The 22,476-nt window shown below is 43.7% G+C and overlaps 1 protein-coding gene across 6 annotated transcripts in view; it reads left to right on the top strand.

The window, feature by feature from the left end:
• The window catches only part of CNTN5 (contactin 5), a 3,179,309-nt gene that overhangs the window by 822,622 nt on the left and 2,334,211 nt on the right, over nucleotides 1-22,476 (top strand). For all 6 annotated transcript variants that reach the window (XM_069202389.1, XM_069202386.1, XM_069202392.1 and 3 more), the window contains one exon: nucleotides 9,859-10,052. The gene's annotated coding sequence lies outside the window, so the exon portion shown is untranslated. The remainder of the gene's footprint in view (nucleotides 1-9,858; nucleotides 10,053-22,476) is intronic.

Genomic DNA, 22,476 nt, shown 5'->3' with positions numbered 1-22,476 from the left:
GGAGTAAGCTAATTACAAATGTTCTTACCCTTATTTTTCTGGGGAAGACCAGTGACGGAATTGTTTTCCCAGCAAATGTTCCAATATTGAACTAGAATTACTGGCAAATATAAGTCTGGTGGCCACCTTCACATCCACATTCACAAGAGCAGTATGATGATTACACTACATTCCGGTGGCAGCCATGGCTCAAAGCCACACCTTACAATTATACTGCTTCTGTCTTCTGAACAGAATAGGATTGAGAGCTCCAGGACAAACATGATTGTCCCTACCCTTAAATTAAAGGAGTATGCACTCTGAAGTAAGACTGAGAGTTACTGTACCTTCATTGCTTATTACCCAGACCAAGAACTTGTGTTATAACTTAGAAAGACAATAAATCAGAGGGTCAGAACATAATGAGTAGCAGAGATGAATGTATCTGCATGATGGCACCAAAATTCTCATTTCAGGCAAATAGATTTGTGACATGAGCAATATTTAAATCTTGGTCATGACATTTTAGAAAGCTTTGAAGACTTAGTGCACCTTTGCCCTCCTGCAGGTTTTGCAAAAAATAATAAAAAATCCTCACTAAATACATCACTGAGATTGTTTCTGCAAGCTTCTGTTTTGTAGGACTTACTCCTTAAAATGTATTGGTGGCTTCCCAACTTTTCTTAATATCATGAAGCTCTTGAAACTTTGAGAGAAACTACATTCAGACAGAGGACAAGAATGCTTCAAAGTTCAAAGTCTCTAGTTAAATATGATCAAGAATGTGATTCTTCTTCAGACTCCAGATGCGCTATATTATCCCAAGAAATCCCTGTACTGTGTCCTGTAGTGTATCACTGCTCATTCAAATAGTTTTTCTGTGGAATGAGAAATTACTGCATTTACCCACTGATGTTCATTTCAAATTCCTGAGTACAGGCTATTTTCATAGGACATATTTTGCAAGTCTATTTCTGGTGAATATGTTCTTTGTGTCCTTGTAAAAACATGAGATTATCACATGCAGAAGCACTGCACGTCTCAAATTGATTATATGGTTGGGAAACTCATAATGAGGGACGTAGCGGTAACTTGAATTATGCACTGCAGAGAACAAGCAAGCAACTGCAGTTGTCACTCTCAACTGCAAGAGCTCTACTCCAAGAATTATTTTAAAATGGGGCTAAATCAGTAATAGTGCAGGGCATATTACAGAATAGTTTTTGTAAAAATGGTTCAGTTGCACAACACTTCATGGAATCTCATCGAATATTCCAGTATTCAGTGTCAACGACAGCATGCAGAATTGGTATGCCTCTGCAGAAGCAAATCATATGCACCTATAAGAAGTCTGTTACTCCCAGTGGTCTCTAGCCGAGAAGGCCTGAGCCGCTGATCTTCAGCCTTCTGGGACTTTTCCCTGTGACAGTAGCCTAACAAAGACGCCAGCTTATGATGCAAGCCAGTTAAAATGGCCACCCTGAAAGACAAGGAGTGGATTGAGCTCTTCACACCCTTGGCCACAATGCATCTCCTGCACTAATGATAGCTAAGCCCCTGCCTTGCAAGTTTGCGTCATTTGAAGGGGTGAATACTCCTTACAAATCTGGTCACACCGGTAGACACCCCCCTTCTGACTCTGTATGTGTCGACCTGAAAACCTCACGAGAGTGAACAATCAAACGTCCTTATGTTGCTTTTCTGCAGAAGAGCTCTTGTCAGCACTGCGTGTATCTACTGCCAAGCTGAGTCCTAATTAAGCTGCCAGTCAGCAGCAGTCACACACACAGCAAAAACAACTTGCTGCAGCGGCAACAATAGCAGGAGCAAATAATTGCATTCCTCCCTTCTCCCATACTCTCTCATTCCCTGTCCCTGATATGGCACGAAGAGCACTATTTATAAACCTTCAACTTCAAAAACTTGACTGACTCACAAAATGTTGGCAAGGCTGACAGACAAACAATTGAATGATGAGGCACAGCACCAAGGAAGCTTCAATTTTCAGACACAAAGTCTATTTTCACAATTTGTCTTTCAAGTACGAAACATATAGTCTTGCACACAGGAAATTGATTTGTGACTGATGCCTCTTAAAGCGTTTTTTGATCTGGTAGCCACAGTATTTTTGAAGTAGGCACAAAATATCTGATCAGAAGTGCAAGCGCCATCACACCGAGGTCGGACTGACCTATAGGGCAATCAGTCAGTACATAACGTACTGGTCTAAAAGGTCAGTTTGTGGGCCTGTGTATTGGCTGGTGAGCTGTTTTTCCCCTCCGGTATTACCACAAAATTGCTTGCAGCAAGCACAAATGCATACAGCCGCTCTTTCTTGCAAATCACCCACACAGTGTCTTTACAACTTGACTTGAAAAATGAGGTACACTTTTTTGATTCATGATTGAGGTCCACTTTAATTTTGGTAGCTTCACCTTTTTCCTGTCCTAGTCCGACCCTGAATCACACTGGTTTTCAAATAAATGTATATCTGTTTCTCTGCCAAAGAAAATGTAGAACTAAGTTACATACTTCTTAGCTACACGATGTTTACATTATATTAATTTCTCAGGGGAGACTTGGGCATACTGCAGAAGTTTAAAGAATTTGGGCAGCCCGGCCTTTTTATTGGAATTAAATCCCTTTTGGGAGCCTCTGACTCGCATACTCCTGAAAAATGTCCTTCCAGTTTTGTATTTTTCTGTTAGGTATGTCTGAAGAATACATTTTGTGTGCGTTTTTTTTAACCCGCAAAGCTCCCAGTTCTCACCTTTACCATAGTTTGCAAACTTTCGGAGGCTTGCTTAGTACATATGAACTAACATTCTCCACACGGAATGATATTTTCATGCTAATGGAATCTAGCCAATCCAGGCGCAGCCCTGAGAGTGTGCTTCGTGGTACTTGCATGTTTACTGTATAACATCATGCTTACAAAATTATGTAGACTTTTTCTTCATAGCGTTATATTTTGTGGCGCTTTTCTTTTCACAGTGATACGCCGGAGGAGAATACATGTTTTTTTTTCTGTAAAGTGTGTGTCCCACAGAGCCATTTGTTTCAGCCATCAAATAAGTACATAAAAAATCGCATGTCACAATTTTCACATTGGTGACCCGAACTGAAAAGCTTGAGAAACTAAGTATAGAATACAATTTTTTAATGAAGTTATGGGAATGTCCCAAAAAGCCCCTTGAATGTTATTTGTGCTTAACCCCTTCGCTGCTAGGCCCCTCACCCAGCCCTCCCCCCCCCCCAGCATGCTAAGCCTTTGGCTATTTGGGGTAGTTTGCGCTTAGGGCCCCATAACATTTCGTCCACATAACCTAGGCATGCCAAATTTGTGTCCTTTTTTTCCCAACATCCAGGGCATTCTAAAAGTATTCAGAGTTTGTGGATTCTCTTGGAGGGGACCGAAAAAATAGTCAAAATGCAGCAAAATGTTGAGGTTTTTGAGAAAAATGGGGAAAAAGTGCTGAAGAAGAAATAGTCTGGTTTATTCCCTGCAAGTAGCATCAGTGAAGGGTTTGTGGTGCTAAAATGACCCAGCTTTCAGGAACAGGGAGATTTGAATCAGAAAAACAAATTTTTAACCCAGTTTTGGCACCTCATATCGACATAACCGATTTCTCCTATTTATTGTGCTTTTAACCTCCTTCTAGTTAGTGGTAGAAATGGGTGTAAAACCAATAGCGGATCCTGGAAAGCTCTACGTTTTGAAAAGTAGATGACATTCTGAATTTAGCAAGGGGTTATTTGTGTAGATCCCTCAAGATTTTCCTATAGAAAGTAACAGTTGAAATAAAAAATATTGAAAATGATTTGGAAAAAAACAGCCATTTGTGCCTATGTTTTCTTCTGTAACTATTTCTAGCCATGGTCGCTTTTCAAAGCAATATACCATTACATCTGCTGGACTCTTCTGGTTGCGGGGATATTTAGGGCTTGTAGGTTCACCAAGAACTCGAAGTACCCAGAGCCAACACCTGAGCTGACCCTTGTAATGGGTTTTCATTGTGCACCTGGTATACAGCAATTCATTTGGTAAAATATAAAGAGTGAAAAATGGGTATTAATGAAACCTATGTATTTCCAAAATGGGCACAAGGTATGGAGTTTAAGAAGTGGTGCTTATGTGCACATCTTTTAATTCGTGTAAACCCATACTAGCATGTGAATTAGAGGGCATTTCTCAAAATCACTTTCTTACACACTGTCTTACATTTGGAAGCCACAAATACAGAGAAAGACTATTGGAGGAACACAGAATAGTAGAACAAGTGTTATTACCAAGTCTCCCGATAAAAAATGGTACCTCATTTCTGTGGGTAGGCCTAGTGCCTGCACAGGAAATGGCCCAAAAGGCAACATAGACACATCACATTTCTCAACTAAAGACTGAACCTTTTTTTTGTAATGTACCTAGCTGTGGATTTTGGGCCCTAGCTCCGCCGGCACACAGGGAAACTATTGGACTTTTGCTTATGCAGGGTCATCCTGAATCTTTTTGCCTCCTGCCTCCTATTTTTTTCTGACCTGTCGCTGTTGGCTTTTGAACTCTGAGCACTTTCCCACTGCTAACCAGTGCTAAAGTGCATATGCTCTCCGTGTAAATTGTATGTAATTGGTTTATCCATGATTGGCCTATTTGATTTACTAGAAAGTCCCTAGTAAGGTGCACTAGAGGTGCCAGGGCCTGTAAATCAAATGCTACTAGTGGGCCTGCAGCACTGGTTGTGCCACCCACATAAGTAGCTCTGTAATCATGTCTCAGACCTGCCACTGCAGTGTCTGTGTGTGTATTTTTACACTGTAAATTCGACTTGGCAAGTGTACCCACTTGCCAGGCCTAAACCTTCCCTTTTCTTACATGTAAGGCACCCCTAAGGTAGGCCCTAGGTAGCCCCAAGGGCAGGGTGCAGTGTATGGATAAGGTAGGACATATAGGGGGTTATTCTGACCCTGGCGGTAAAAACCGCCAGGGCCAACGACCGCGGGAGCACCGCCAACAGGCTGGCGGTGCTCCCATGGGCATTCTGACCGCGGCGGTACAGCCGCGGTCAGAAACGGAAAACCGGCGGTGCACCGCCGGTTTCCCGCTGCCCTGGGGAATCCTCCATGGCGGCGCAGCTTGCTGCGCCGCCATGGGGATTCCGAGCCCCATACCGCCATCCTGTTCCTGGCGGTTTTGGCCGCCAGGAAGAGGATGGTGGTATGGGGGTGTCGTGGGGCCCCTGGGGGCCCCTGCAGTGCCCATGCCAATGGCATGGGCACTGCAGGGGCCCCCGTAACAGGGCCCCACAAAGATTTTCAGTGTCTGCCATGCAGACACTGAAAATCGCGACGGGTGCAACTGCACCCGTCGCACCCCTTCCACTCCGCCGGCTCCATTCGGAGCCGGCATCCTCATGGAAGGGTGTTTCCCGCTGGGCTGGCGGGCGGCCTTCTGGCGGTCGCCCGCCAGCCCAGCGGGAAACTCAGAATAACCGCGGCGGTCTTTTGACCGCGCAGCGGTATTCTGCCGGCGGGACTTTGGCGGGCGGCCTCCGCCGCCCGCCAAGGTCAGAATGAGGGCCATAGTAATGTGATTTATATGTCCTGACAGTGAAATACTGCCAACTTCGTTTTTCACTGTTGCAAGGCCTGTCTCTCTCATGGTGTAATATGAGGGCTACCTTTAAATATGATTAAAGTGTAGATTCCCCTAGGGAGTAGATGGACATGTGGAGTTTGGGGTCCCTGAACTCACAATTTAAAAATACATCTTTTAGTAAAGTTGATTTTAAGATTGTGCGTTTGAAACTGCCACTTTTAGAAAGTGAGCATTTTCTTGCTTAAACCATTCTGTGACTCTGCCTTGTTTGTGGATTCCCTGTCTGGGTCAGTTTGACAGTTGGGTTGTTTTTCACCTCGCACTAGACAGTGACACAAAGGGGGCTGGGGTGTAACCTGCATTTCCTGATTAGCCATCTCTGCTAGGAGGGAGGGGTGGAGTGGTCACTCTCATCTGAAAGGACTGTGCCTGCCTCTGACAATGCCGGCTCCAACCCCCTGCTGTGTGTCTGATGCCTTGCCTGGGCAAGGCAGGATTTCACAAGTAGGTGTGAGTCCCCTTTGAAGAAAGGTGACTTCAAAGACTAAAATGGATATAAGAAGGGCACCCAAATCTACAGACTGTAGAAACACTTCTGGAACCAAGAGGAACCTCTGCCTGGAGAAGAGCTGATAGCTGAGGAAGAAGTGCTGCCCTGTCTGTGACTGTGCTTTGTGGAGCTTTCCTGCAGTGCTGCTTCTGCCAGAGTAAGAGGGCAAAGACTGGACTTTGTGTGCCTTCCATCTTGTGAAGAAATCTCCAAGGGCTTGAGTTAGAGCTTGCCTCCTGTTGTTTGAAGTCTCGGGGACAGCAAAGACTTCTCTCTGCCAGCACCTGGAGTCTCTGGAGAGACCCCTGCCCCGACAAGTGGTGCCCTATCCAGTCCCTGGGCCCTTGAAAGGAAAGCTGGTGGAATCCAAGGAAATCGACTTCGGACGACTTCGGACCGACGCCGCTGCTGAATCCGGTAACGCCACCTGCACCTGACGCCGTGACCTTCGCTGGAACGCGACGCTCTTTGCAGGCCCGACGCCGCAGCAGCCCCGCTGAAGTCAGCGACTCCGTGGAAGTCGCCGCACCACGTCGTGACCGACGCCGCTCGAAGTGCACAGATTCAACGTTTCGCACAGACGCCGCGATTCCCGACTTCGCGCATCGGCTTGTTTTCACTCTTCACCAAAGGTACTGTACTTGGGGGTCTACACGACACCATGTCCGGCGCCGCTGGTGTTGGCTTGTTGGGAACGACTCCGTCACGATGCCGTGTTAACATCTCATCGAAGCATTTTTGTTTCTAATGGCTATTTTTGAGTTTAATCTTTAAAAATTCATAACTTGACTTGTGTATGTTGGATATTTGTCGTTTTGGTCTTGTTTTGTTTAGATAAATATTTCCTATTTTTCTAAACCGGTGTTGTCATTTTGTAGTGTTTTCATTAAGTTACTGTGTGTGCTGGTACAAATACTTTACACCTAGTGCTCTGAAGTTAAGCCTACTGCTCTGCCAAGCTACCAAGGGGGTAAGCAGGGGTTAGCTGAGGGTGATTCTCTTTTACCCTGACTAGAGTGAGGGTCCTTGCTTGAACAGGGGGTAACCTGACTGTCAACCAAAGACCCCATTTCTAACAGAAACATAGCAAACCTGTACATTTTTTAAAATTTGATACCTTGGGAAAGCCAGGAAGGGGTGATTTGTATGGCTCTCACTAGGTTTTATCACCCAGAATCCCTTGCAAACTTCAAAATGTGTCTTAAAAATATACATTTTACTCACATTTCTGTGATGTAAAGTTCTGGAATCTGAGGAGAGCCACAAGCTTCCATCCACCCAGCATTCCCCCAACTCTCCTGATAGAAATGGTACCTCACTTGTGTGGGTAGGCCTAGAGAGCGCATCGGAAAACTGCCCAAAACAGAACGTAGACCCATCCCATTTCTCCACTTGAAATTGACCCTATTTATGCAATGTACCTAGCTGTAGATTTTGGGCCCTTGCTCAGCAGGCTCCTTGGGAAACATAGCAAACCTGTATATCTTTCAAAACTAGACACCTAGGGGTATCCAGGGTGGGATGACTTTTGTGCCTTTCCGCAGGTTCTGTCACCTCAAATTCCTTGAAAATCTCATAACTGGTCTAAAAAACACAATTTCCTCACATTGTTGTGGTGGAAAGTTCTGGAAACTGAGGGAAGCCACACATTTCCAACCACTCAGTGTTTCCCCTTGGTCTCCTGATAAAAATGATACCTCATTTGTATGGCTGGGCAAAGTGCCTGTGACAGGGAAGGGCCAAAAATGAGTAGCTAGCATTTAAGGGGGAACCAAAAGGGTCAAAATTTTTTTTTTTTTTTTTCTTTCTCCTTTGGGCATCCACACAAGTGAGGAATCATTTTTATCAGGAGACTGAGGGAAATGCTGGGTGGTAGGACATTTGTGGGTTATTTCTGGTTATGGAAGATTAGGGCACAGAAATGCAAGCAAGGGAAAGGTGTGATTTTAGTCACATTTTGAGGTTTGCAGGGCATTGTGGGTAGGAAAACCTGTTAGGATCCACCAGAGGCACACCACCCTGTACTCCCCTGGTGCCTAGCATATCTAAAGTTGGTAGATGTTCCCTAGGAAAAAAGTGAGCACACTACCAATTCTCTTGCTTCTGTGATGTCACAAACAGTTAACGTGTGAAAAAAATGTCCTTAAGTTTTGTTAAAAAGACCTCTCATCCACCAAAACTAGTTGGTGGCATGTTTCATCATTGGGGTCCAACCTGAGACACCTAGCATGTCAGGGGTGTGATATGACACCTCATTACAGCGGGGCTTTTTTTTTTTTAGTTGATTTCCCAACTGAGAGGAAAAGTGCAATAAAATTGTCTTGAGCGTAACCCACCAATATGGCGTATTTTTAATCATTGTAACCTCGGGCTGGACTGTTTCCATGAGGAACAGGGTCAAGACTGATTGCATATGGCTGGGTCCAAACCCAGATCTGTGACTGGGGATGAACCCTTGATTTGTTCTGCATTCTATCCATCTGGAAGGAAAGGTCAATCAATACAAAGCACACACACACTTATAAACTCAAACATGATACCACTCTCTTGCCAGAGACAACTAGATTCAGGATCACCTGCACCTACTCTGCACAGACACAGCAAGCACCAATGATATCCCACTAAAAAGGAAGAACAAAAGAAACTTACTCAGAAGACAATACATTACAATACACATTGTGCACTAATCCAAGGAGAATTTAGTGCAAAATAAAACAGAATCTAAGTATGCTGCTATAATTATACCATTTACAGAAAACACATTCATACAGGGGAATGATACTCGTATAGAGTAAACAGTACAAAAACCATTTTCTTACCAAACATATGCAGCTACACAAACTTCAGTTCTAGCAGTGCTGAAACCACAAGCAGGAATCACAACAAAGGAAATCAAAAGATTTGACCTAGAATAAAAAGGAGAAATAAAACATTACAATCACAAACTCAAATGACAAGAAATATAAGGTAACATTATAAAATGCTTGCACCACCCAAATGCCAGTCCACACACACTGCCAGCCAAGTGCTAGTCCACAAGCACTGCAAGTCCATTCAAACCATCAACTGAACGTCAGTTTACACACACACACACACACACACACACACACACACACACACACACACACACACACACACACACACACACACACACACACACACTCACTAACATTTCCTTAGTATCTAGGGGTTTTCTGCCCCCCTTGGGGGCTGATTGCCCTAAATGTATGGCCAATCTGCCATCAAGGGGGGAAGAAAATCATCCACAAGTACAATAAAACACATATCCCGCCAATTGGGGCAACCCTTACCCAACAGGCCGCCCCTGAAACATAAATATAGTATTATCCCTGATGCTTGTGATTTTTCAGACTATCATTGGTGTAGAGCATGCAGATCATCTTTCAGGATGGTAGACTCTGCTTTTATAACACAATGAGGACTTTTGAATTGGTAATGAAAGTGTCTGTCATTCAGCTGCTAGCAAATTCCGTTTGTGGTATGCACTATGTATGTAATTATTAAAAATGCTCTGTGTTATAGATGTTCATTAAAGTATCGTATGAGCTGCATCTAGCCAGTGTCTCATTCTTGAATATGACGTATTCTGTAATCATCAGTACTATGTTGCATAAGTATTGCTAGCATTGTTTGTTGAAATCCTCCTGACATCGTCGATTGTCAGATACTGTTGCTTTGTGTGCCATTAATCACACCTTACTTTACGTTTCTGAAGGCATTGGGTGGTCTAGAAATAGAAGCTGATGACAGCTTTCTTCGAGTACGCAGCACAAAATGACAACCTCCAGGAACACTTCAAATTTTGACATGTGAGGAAGCTCATACTACAAAAAACTCACATAGCAACTGAAAAGCGTTCTGTGAAAGCTACGCCTAGCTTGTGCCTCCACTCCATCATCCAATGTCCAGGTACTGTAGCTCGTTTTTATCCCAATGCTCCCATTATGTATGTAAATATATATATATATATATATATATAAGATTGGTGTATAAAATGTATTTTAGCAACCTCTTTGGAAGAATTGCTTTGTCATTTACCAACATGCTATCTGGTCTCTGCCAGAAAGTCATTGGGACCATCCAAAGCCTTCTCTTGATGAGAGGAATTCACCTCTGTACTGATGCATACATTGCCAAGAGCAAGCTTTTTTTTTTTTTTTTCTGATGGACAAACATCTGCAACACTGCACCTTTTTTTATAATAAGAGCTCAAGCAAATATTTCTGTTAAATAGCTCATGATCATTGTAAAAATAATGCCCGTAATTCATAGATGTTCTTAGCTACAAGCTCACTGTTCTCTCTCTCAAATTTTGTTTATGTATTTCAAATCAGAATTCTTAGCGTTTAAAGGAAATCTTCCAAGATTTCAAAGTCAGCTTTCTAGTATTTTCGTGGACAATGTCTAGCTTGTCTTAAGCGTGTTCTGGTTACTCTTCTGGAAAATTCAATTTAGCCTGCTAGTCTATTGCATTAGCCTTCCTGTGTGTTTGGAGTATTGTATGGTGACCTTTGACTCTAGACTGTTTAATGTAGCATACCAGTGTGTTCAAATGAGCCCACTTCCTTGTTGGGTTAACTGGTAAAACTTGAGGCCTTGCTCCTGTTTGTGGCTCAGACTTCTGTATTTATGTACGATTGTATGTATTTATGTACAAATGTATATGGTACTTCTATAGCACAAACCTAGCCAAAAGGCAGGGGAGTGCTGTACATAGTGAACGACAAGCATAAAGTCAATGAGTAATTGGAGAGGATGCTGTATTGTGAATGGTTGATGTATTGTCATGTAGTATTCTTTAAAAGGAGTTATCTTAAACTGATATGAAATCGGATTTGACCATATTAAGGCAGAAATCAAACGGTTAGAAGAAGAAATGCTGCAATGAATTACACATTGATAATATGAAGCTATCATTAAAAATGTGCATATTTATTGCATCAGGAATCTGGGTTCATTTGCCTACCAACTCAGCTTGCATTAGCATTGGAATATCATTGTGTGTGCCCTAAATGTACTGTTCACAATGTGTACCCTATGTGTACATGATTAAAATTATGAGCTGTAGCTTAAGGGATTTTCAACCAATCTAAAAAATCAATTTTGTACTGTTAGAGACCTTTTCATATATGAGAATGTCCAAATTGGCTCATTTTCCAAATTATAAACAAAGTTGGTAATTGTTGCAGACTTCTTTGTAACATTATTGATGAGCTGTGCCACATTTCAAATGCTATTTTTATATTCTAATTTCCTATACCAAGCTACCCTATATTCACGTTTTTAATTGGTTATCAGTGCCTTTCTGAACTTTGTGATAGTGTATTGCAAATAGACATTCACATTCTTGACTGACCTCCTGCTGTCACACCTCATCTTCAGTTTGCATACCTTATTTCTTCTGGACTGATGAGGCTGCCTGAATTCAAAGACAAGCCCACACAAAGGATTGAAAGAGGGGGAGAAAATACACTTGAGCACACCAAGGGCACACATCCTTCTAGAACACTAGCAATACTGCATTTCTGTTTAAAGGTGTCCTTCTGAAGACCAGCGGATCCACACAGCGCAAGGAATGAAGAATAGATGGGGTCTTGGAGATGGAGATTTTCATTGATCCTTGGTAGAAGTATGTAGTGCAGCCTTGGAAATTGTTTGGAGAGAGAGGTGGTAGTACAGTGGATGGGAACGGGACTGCAGTCATATTACATTTTTACAGTGATTAGACTGTATGAGATATATATTTTTTCTAAAACCATACCTCTAAAGCAGGAAGAGTCACTTTAATTAAATTTTTAGAGCAAAAAAGAACAGGAATTTTAGCTCAATTTGGTGAGGTGTCATCAACACTTCCAGACTATTTTTTGTTTATAGTTTGGAAACATAGTGTTAGAAATAGTTTTTTTGGTTAGCTAGGGTATGCACCTAAGCCAGGCAGAACCCACCCGCTCTCACCCCCTGGTAGCTTGGCATGAGCAGTCAGGCTTATCCCAGAGGCAATGTGTAAAGCGTTTGCACAACACACGTGATGCACCATCCCTACCATAAAGGAAACACAACACCAAGTTATATAAAAATAAACTGTATTGTCCACAGCATAATTTGACCAAACACAACATGTCAGTTATACCCTGCTACCCAAGCAGTTATCAGAACGTTACACCATACTGTTACCCTGCAGAAACCAGCAGTAGTCACATATAACAGATAAGTAACTTATTATTCTGCAACATAAGCAGTAGTCTGGAAACATTACTACACAATACACTTGTCACGACAGTATCATAAATGCCCGTACTAGGAACATTAGAAAACATATGGCAAGTCATAAAAACATATCAGCATGCCCATAAAAGGAACATCAGCAAATATATGGCACATCATAAGAGAAAACAGGTTAACATCCCAGTTATTAATGCCCATACCAGGAACATTTGAAATATGTAGGGTCCATAAAGAGTACCTGTTTTGGATATGAACGGAACCTCCCGTGCCACGAAGTAACTGGGGTCCCCCTTGCGCTCCAACAAGGGGCTGTTTTTATATTGGGAGGAGGAGGCAGCACGCATTCCCTCCCTTTTTTATATGAAGGCCCCTCCTAGGACCCGCGATCTCTGGAGCCCCCACCCCGGACCACAAAGGGCCTTCCCAAGGGTGGGGGCGAAACAAACCAACACACTGATGAGGGGTGAAGGAGAGGACCGTGTGGTGCGGGGAGCCTCTGGTGAGGCTTCCACCCTGCTTGCGGTCCCTTGAAAGGAAAGGAGTACTCCAGTGGGACGGGGGAAAATCGGATGAGGCTTCCTTTTCCTTGCCCGTCTTCCAGAATAGCTGAGGGGCCCGGTGGGGCAGGGATCCTCTGATGATGCTTCCTTCCCCGCCCATCCTCCCACGAAGAAACAGCTCGCCTGGGCCACTACGGTGAAGCGGGCATAAGTGAATGCTAGTTGGTTCCCCGGGTGCACTCCTCGGACCGTGCTTTGCCCCGTGGGCACGCACGGTCCAAGGAGGCTCGCCCCAGACTTTACTCGATGGTGTCCCGGGGGCACAGGACACGGCATGCTTTTGCCACACTTGTGTTTGATAAACGCCCGGGTCGCAACGGTGGTTCCTGCATGACCACGCACTTCCCAAAGCGCGCAACAAATAAAATAAAAGCACTCATGAGGTGCTTGGAGATAATTAAACAGAGTGCTCGCCCGCTGCTAGATCAGGAAAAAGGAAGTGCTCCTCATGCGCTTTAGGCAGTTGCATGGGTAAGGGGCCAAAGCACCCCGCCCCTAGGGAACATGGCAGATGGATCACAGGGCGGCAAGGCCCAGCAGCAGGACAGCACAAAAGGGTTGCAGGCAGTTGGCAGTTCCTCCAGGTGACCAAGCAGGACACAGGTCAGCACAGCAGCAGCAATCCAAGGCGATTCCGTTTGAGTCCCTTCAGCATCATTCTGTGTTCAGTTACAGGTAAGTTAAGTTCATAGTGTCTCCATGCTGTGGGGAAAAATCCCCTTTACTTATACTCAGTTTTGCAGTGTGGTAACAAAGAAGGGGAGAGGAGGTTCCAACCAGTTACAACTGGTTCTGGGAGTGCCCCCTCTCTTCTCCAGCACAGGCTACAAACATCAGTTGGGGGTAACCAACCCTTTTGTGTGAGGCCAGGGCACAGCCTTAACAAATGAATGTGTGCCCCGCCTCCCCCTTCTCTTAGCCCAGGAAGATTATTCAAAATCAGATGCACCTCTGTGACACTTCCACTGCTGAAGTTCTAGTGGAGATAGCCTTTTGTGGATCCCAACGGATAAAGGTGCCCAGATCCTTCCTCTGAATCCTACCTATCAGGTGGAGTTTCTCATCTGAAGCTGGAGAAAGCAGAAGGTCCTATATGCCTGTAGGGAATAACACCAATAGGCGGTCTGTAACTAATCATTTTGTTACTTCCTGACCATGGGAAATTTCTTTGATCTATCTGTTCAGTGTCACTCTGGCTCAAAGGAGGTTTTCTGCGGCAAAGTAATCAGTTATAACTGGACATTTTACTGTGGACCTGAACAAGAGTTATGGGGAGCTTTAGTGAAACGTGACCAGTGTCAAAGGGCCTTCCGTTGAAAGTTTGTCCACTTTTCATTCAGAAACAAAGCTACTGAATTGTTGTGAAAGTTTGGATTTATAAATATACCCAGGGTAGACCATGATAAGTTGCCAGCTCTCCACAAAAAATGCGAGATGGCAGCTACGTTATTGCACAATGCTCCTACTATTAACTTATGTTTGTAAAATTCAAGGCTAGTGTAAAACCATCTCAAATTAGTATCCAGCATGCACACTGAAAGTGCTTGTATAGTTGTAACGGCTGGTGATGAGGAAGTATCAATACCCAATTTCCTTGTTAATCACAAGTAAAATGTTAAAGGACCAGGCCCGCTTGAAGTGAAAGCTTTTGCAAATGTTCTGCTATTCATATCTTAAGTTTAGTGAGAAAGTATAAAGGAAAAATTTCGTCTGGCAGCCATTTTATAAAAATGTTTGGTGGTTTTTGTATTTATATATGTTCCTTTTCATCAAATTTAATTTTCGTTTTTTTATATTTCCATTTTGATGCTGTTGCACATGGACCTCGTGCAATTCTGTGATTAAAGAATTCGGCCCTCATTAGGAGTTTGATGGGCGGTATGAGCCACCCACCAAACTCATTTGCACGGAAGACCACCACGCTGGTCTTCCACCCGCCGGCCCTATTAAGAGTTACCCTGCCAGCTCAGCAGGGAACAGGGCCTTAATATTGACGTTGGCTCATAATTGAGCCGTCGACAATGTGGCGGTGCGTTGGATGCAACAGTACCTGTTGTGCTTTTCACTGCCTGTAATTTGGGCAATGAAAAGCGCTATGGGGCCGTCCATGGGGCCCGCCCCCATGGGGCACCTAGTACCCTCTTTCCGCCAGCCTTTTCATGGCGGTCCGACCACCATGCAAAGGCTGGCGGAAAGGGTACTCGTAATCCCCTGGACATCGCTGCCTGTCGACTGGCAGCAACCTGGCAGTGCCGGTGGTCGGACTCATAATGACCACCACGGTGTTTGAGATTACTGCCAAGAGTGAGTTTGATAATCCTCCAGAAATGAGTTTACCTTAAGAAATCGCATTCTTTTGGCTTTTTGGAAGCTCAATCACTGCAACTATTGGAAAATGCAACATGGCAGCTACATTATTGCAGGATAATGGATTTTCCCATAGTTTATTTAACAATGCCATATCCGAAGCTGTGTTTTGATTTGTCTATGCATTGACTCAGCAAGGCGAAGTGGAGTGTCTTTTTTGTAAACCTGCACCAGCGACTAAAGGTAAAACCTGGCTTAGATCACCTGCATTACAAAAAAAAATAACATCATTTTCTAAAATCCCTAAGGAGCAGATTGTTGGTATAGTCTACACAGACATCATCCTTGCAGAAGCAATGGAGGTCATTTGATAAAATCATGCAATTTTAAGAGGAAGAAAAAAAATATTATATACCAAAGTATTTACAGATGCAAATATGATTCAAATCATATCCAGCAGCATTCAGAATATAGTAATGAAATAGGAATTGTTGTAAATCTTAAGAAAAAAGTGTCTGAGTGGTGAAGTACCATTTTTTTAATATCTCGGGTAAACAGTAAAATTGGAACCAGTACATTGAGGTTTGCCGCAGTGATTACACTATGCAGTTGTGCTTCCTGTAAAAAGAACCTCAATGTGAGTGGCCTAGTATACTGGCCAGATATTCCTCATCCGACCGCATCATAATTAGTGATGGTGGGGTATAGATAACTGCATGGGTGGGAAAATCAGTTCCCCTACAAGTTGGAGCCTGAGGATCCACTGAGAAATGATGAATTACCTTGGGACTCAGTTATTCCAGGTTTGACTTCCCGCGGCCTTTCCGTATTTTGGGCTGAACATTCACCATGGAGATTTTTTTTCAGGTGAAATTTAAGGGAACTGTGTTGTCTCTGCAGATCTCATAAATACGAGAGGACTGGTAAAGGCTGTTACTGGCCACAATGAAAATAAGAGGCCACTCGTAATGAGGGCCATGTTGTGTAGTGTTTGACACACTTCCCTCCCACAGGAGAACACATATCACTAGCACACCATCTTCAGCTGCCCCATTCCCATCCTTGCATGCTTTGGAGCAATGAGCATGTTTATAGGCTGTTCACGTTAGCCTTGGTTGTTAAAGCATACATTTAACTTACTCGTTTCCTTTAATGACCGTCTGACTTTGGGTTCTTTAAACAGCACATGGCAAGCTTCCGTATATAACGACATTGCTGCAGTATGGCACCAGATAGTATACATTTATTTCCTTATAGTTGAAATGTAATGTTTACTTCTTGCCATCCTTTTTTCAGTGATGCCTTAATAGGAGGAGTCTGCATTTTTGCACACAGCCATTATTCTTGGGCAAAGACACCTATTGATTTATTCTGCTCCCCGGAGCTTGTCTCTCATGTTGCACAGCAAAGTAAATTCAGATCAGAAGTAGGAAGGAAAATTTGACCTTTCCTTGCTAAGATGCGACTTTTTCAGACAACAAGAGTAAACACGTCGAAAATAGATGAATTAAGGAGAACCGAAGCAGCCACTGCTAAGACAGTGACAGCCAATGATCCTTACATCTAAAACTCACTCTGTTTTAAGGTCTTTTCATCATCCCTCTGAAAGGTAAACATGGACCGCATTTGATTAAACTTTGTGGAAAGCATATTATTTGTTCTGATTACTTTGAGTTAATCACACGTAGAAATGGGGTCCCCTCCCCTGTTTGGTCACTTTTATAACAACAAATGTATTTTGGATTGAAAAAAGAAAGACTTTTTATTCAGTCCAACCACTGAGCCATACCCTTACAATTCCATCTTAGACAAAAATGTTGAGTAGTTAGGAAACAGCACCTGGGGCAGACTCTTGTGATTTGCTCTTTCGTAAGCCATACCACATGCCCAGAGTCAGACTAGAACAGAATTTGGCTTGACCACCAACATAAAGTGTCCACTTTTGCAAATCGGGGCTGTTTTGAAATTGTGAAGAGTTGCTGTATAAGTATTTCGCAAAGTACAGGAGGCTGCATGCATTGGTGCTTGCTGCAGGCAATGTTTGTGCTAATATTTGGTAAAACCGGCCCACCAGACAATGAAGAAGCCCAGAAAATGCCTGAAAACCAACTCACGCATTGACATGCCAACCCAGTCTTCTTGGCACTCCCAAGTTACCCTATAGGACTGCCGACCCTGCACATACCTGTCACTGAATTACATTACCAGCACTTCTGACATTCCCGGAGTTATTTTACTTTTTCGGTTCTAACTATAACAACACAATGTTGTGCACTGTTAGACCTGACAGCCTTAGGGTGGTCGCCCCTAACTTTTTGCCTTCCTCCCTCCACTTTTTTGACACTGTTTTTGCCAGTTTTAGGACTCTGCGCACTTTACCACTGCTAACAAGGGCTAAAGTGCATATGCTCTCTCCCTTAAAACACAGTGACATTGGCTCATTCCCAATTGGCTTATTAAATTTACTTGTAAGTCCCCAGTAAAGTGTACTACATGTGTCAGGGCCTGTACATTAAATGCCACTAGTAGGCCTGCAGCACTAGTTGTGCCACCCACATAAGTAGCCCCTTAACCATGCCTCAGACCTGCCACTCTCGGGCCTCTGTGTGCAGTTTCACTGCCACTTTGACTTGACATTTAAAAGTACTTACCAAGCCTTAGACTCCCCTTTTTCTACATATGTCACCCCTAAGGTAGGCCCTAGGTAACCCATAGGGCAGGGTGCTATGTAGGTGAAAGGCAGGACATATACCTGTGTAGTTTAGATGTCCTGGTACTGCAAAACCCCTAAATTAGTTTTACGCTGCTGTGAGGCCTGCTCCTTTCATAGGCTAACATTAGTGCTAGCCTCATATACTGTTTGAGTGGTAGATTCTGATCTGAAAGGGGTAACAGTGCCATATTTAGCATGGCCAGAATGGTAATACAAAATCCTGCTGTCTGGTGAAGTTGGATTTAATATTACTATTTTAGAAATGCCACTTTTAGAAAATGAGCTGTTCTCTGCACTTAAATCTGTCTGTGCCTTACAATCCACATCTGGCTAGGTTAGTTGACAGCTTCCTTGTGCATTTCACTCAGACAACCCCAAACACAGGATGCTTAGTCACACCTGCACACATCTGCATACTGAATAGGTCTTCTTCGGCCGGGAGGGTGGAGATCCTAACACTTAAATTTGAAAGGAGAGTGGCCTACCCTCACACAATGGACTGCCAAACCCCTTACTGGGACCCTGGCAGACAGGATGGAACTGAAAGAGGAACTTGTGCACTTCTAAGCCACTCTTTGAAGTCTCCCCCACTTCAAAGGCACATTTGGATATTTAAACCAGGTATCTCACCCTCCCAACTCACTCTTCTTGACAAGATACCTCCTGGGAAAGAAACTCTAAATGAGAACCACCAACCTGCCAAGAGAAGCTCACCTGGACTGCTTTGCTCTAAAGGACTGCTGTCTTGCTCTTGCCCTGCTGGCCTCTGGCTCTGCTGAGAAGTGGTCTGCAAGGGCTTGGGTTGAGCTTGCCTCCTTTTGCTGAAGTCTCAGGGCCAAAAAGGCTTCACTTTCTGCAAAGAATCCCTTGTGCTCTGAAAATTCGACACACAGCCTGCACCATGATGAGAAAATTGCCTCACAGCCGAACCGGAACGATGACGCCCAACTTCCCGAGTGAAGATCGACGCAGCACCTGTTGGACTGGAAATTTGCCAAACAGCCTACTGGATTGCCGCACAGCTGAGCTGGAACGACGCAGCACAACTCGGATGGAGAATCGATGCAGTGCCTACCATGCGACAGAAAATCCGATACATCGCTCTACTGAAAAGACGCAAGCCTGTGACTTTGCCCCGCATGCCCAGGATTTCCACACATCGTCCCTGGGTGCAACGAAGATCCCTGCACCGCAGTGAGGAAACCAGACTGCACGCCAAAGAAACGGCACAAGTACCGTGTTACGGGAAAAGAAATGATGCATTTTCTGTGGTTGCCGGAAAATCTGATGCACACCCTCTCTTTTTCCACACAGCCTCCTCCTCTGCGATCTCCATGCGTGTAATTTTTGACGCACCCCAGGTACTTTGACAAACCAAACCTTAATTGTGTATTTCTTATCTAATGGCTATTTTACAATTTCTGAAATTCATATTTCAACTTGTACTTATTGTATCTTGATTTGTTTTTTTACCTTAATCTACTCAGATAAATATTCTATATTTTTTTTAACCTGTGTGGTGTATTTCTATGGTGTTATACTGTGTTGTTGCCTGATTTATTGCACAAATACTTTATACATTGCCTTCTAAGTTAAGCCCAACTGCTCAGTGCCAAGCTACCGGTGGGCTCAGGATAATTTGGATTGTGTGTGACTTACCCTGACTAGAGTGAGGGTCTGTACTTGCACAGGTGGTAACCTAACTGGCATCCAAAGACCCCATTTCTAAAATGCACCCTAAGTGCAAAACATCACTGTAAGTCTTCCTTTGGGATGTGGGAAGATCCAACCTTCCACGAAGATGAAGGCTGTCTCTCATCCACTGTCCGGTGTTTGACTGAATGAGGGGGGGGACCACACATAATGGTTAGTGTTGTGAGGTGTACGTCTAAGTGTACCCACCATTGTGGGTACCCTCAGCCCTTGCCTCTAATAGGCTGTCATTGAGACCACCTGCCTATGGAACTTTCAATCTGCGGCATGTTCTCTAATAGATATTGACTGAGTTGCAGGCATTCCCTCACGAGGACCAGGCAGTGTGCCAATTCAATATGCAAGGCATTTCCCAATCTTCTTTGACTTTGACTTATCTCCTCTTCTGGCATACTGCTGTGCGTACTTCAAATCAAAGTCCACCAAAGGCCTTCTGCATAGGTCCCAATCTGTGTATAATAGACTCCTACAGGAAACACGAAATACTAAAGCAGGCTTTGCAAAATTATTTAACTTGGATTTCTTTGCTTTTCTACTTAGAAGTCTCAGATTGAGGAGTACGTCCTCAGATGCAGCATTAACTGAACCGTGCTGTACATGTCTTTATAATGCCTGGTTCATTGACTGAGGACAGGAATACTAACAAACACCAAGGTTAGAGAATGCACGTCGAAGTCCAAGGTTGGGCTTAGCCATTTGAATTTTAAATATGCATTCATGCTTCACGTAACCTGACATGAACAACACATTTTAACACTCACCGGCCAATGTTAACTATTCAGCATTTAATACAAAAGTGTAGCCTCAAAAGGTTCACAATTGTAGCTCTAGCAAATATTGACCACTTCATCTGGGACGTAAGATTGTAGGTTCATTGCTAAAAAGGCACATCATTAGGATAAGTGTCCCGTGGTAATGGTGTAGCTGAAACCAGTATTCACTAATGAAAACATGTTTAGACAAAGGGCTGGTTTAGAGCTTGGTTGTAGTGAAATGTTCTTCCAATTTGTAGAGATGCTAAATCAAAAGAAATCACAGTCTGAGATTTCACCATCCTACTATCCTAATGGTAGAGCATTTTTGCTGGTGAATTATTCTGTAGATTGAGCAGTTCATCCAAAATAAAAAAGTAAAGCTTTCTGTTAACACCCACCTCTAAATGAATGAAAAACTTTGGATCTAGAAACATGGATGTTTACATTATAATCTCTTTATGTAACAGTCAGCAATTGTCTTTTTCAATTAAGACCTAAAACATTATGGCCCCACACAGGGTTAGAAGAGCAGTTTAATTTATGAAATAAAACAAGACCGAAACAGAGTAATGGGTTTTTAAAGAATAAACTACAACATAGCACCTAAAAGTATAAAGCGCCTACCACTGCTAACTGGTCATGCTGGACTGGGTCAAAAGTTCAGGCCGACTGTGATGGAGCACGGGTAATATACAGTCCCAGATTAATCCTGTTGAAGTTTTACCTTCTCAAATTTTTGTGCCAAGAGTCCTGTTCACATTGGAAAGAGTTGCAAGGAGAGTGTTGTAGTCAGCATGGTGCGAGGAGCAGGCTGGGCATTGCAGATGCATCAGCTGCTGCTTCATGTTGGCAATCCCCTTCAGGCAATTATTCTTGTTGTGTGAAGAGATGGGCTGGTGGTGGCTCATGCTGAATTTCAGTATGAGCTGTACGGTTCCAGTGCAAATGGGTCCTTTCTTGAAAAGCCAAATGCTTGATTTCAGGTGCCCATGAGCCACAACAAGGGTCCAAGACCCCACCCACACCTTTGCCAGTCAGGAACTCTCTACATCCGGGTCCAGGATTTCAAAGGGGAGCCATTTACGTCCTTGAGGCTCAGCTCAGGAGGCCTGCAGACTAGCTCTTTGAGTCACTCTGAGGTCCATAGTTCAAGATAAAATTGCAGGTCCTGTTCATCCCGAGGCAAGAGGACAGCAGATCAACATAGCACTGCAGCAATTCCTCTAGAGTGGCAACCCAGGAGAATGGTAGTCTTAGAGCACCACAGCAGTCCTTCTGTCTGGCAGAGTATCCGCAGGTCCAGACGTATACTTAAGGGTTGGTGTTTGAAGTCCTACTTTTATATCTGGTGCCCTGGTTCTAAAAAGGTGGGAGAAGCTCCTAGACAGTTTTTAAATGCATGGAATTCCTTGCTTCCCCTACCCTGGCTCCAAGATGGCTTAATTGACAATAGAGGGTTGTTAGGCCTTTTGTGTGAAGGCAGAGCATAGGCTGTTTAATCGTAAGTGAAACTGTGCTCAGCTTCGCCCCCCACCCCCCCATCCTGCCAGCAGGAGCCCATCAAGGCACAATTGATCCCACTATTGTGTGAGTGACTGGGAGGAATGCACAAAGTCTGTCAGTTACACCAAGTCATGTGACCTAGGACAGGCTATAGGCACAAATGGGCTAAGAGTAGAAAAATGCCAACTTTCTAAAAGTAAAAAGAAGAGACAATGGATGGAATGCTGAACAATGTCACCCTCAGTCAGAGATCTGGGCCTAAATCCATTGATTGTGTTTGCCCAGCCATATGCAAATCAGTCTTAACCCTGCTCCCCATGGTAACAGTACAGCCTGAACTGCAAGGCCAGATCCTCCCTGGACCAGAAACAAGCTGGGACCGGTTTTGGGGTATAACCCCTTATCAGCCAGGCTAGCTTGAAACTAGTAAGCACGAAACCCTGTCTGAGAATACCCGGTGCACTTAAGGCAACAAATGCAAAAAGAACAGGTGGTGGACGGAATGTTGAACAACGCCAAACATTCACCCACAGTCAGAGACATAGGACTAAATCCAT

The sequence above is a fragment of the Pleurodeles waltl genome, chromosome 8 (genome assembly GCF_031143425.1).
Source record: "Pleurodeles waltl isolate 20211129_DDA chromosome 8, aPleWal1.hap1.20221129, whole genome shotgun sequence".
Lineage (NCBI taxonomy): Eukaryota > Metazoa > Chordata > Amphibia > Caudata > Salamandridae > Pleurodeles > Pleurodeles waltl.
Note: the sequence above shows the minus strand (reverse complement) of the source record. Positions and strands in the feature narration are given on the sequence as shown.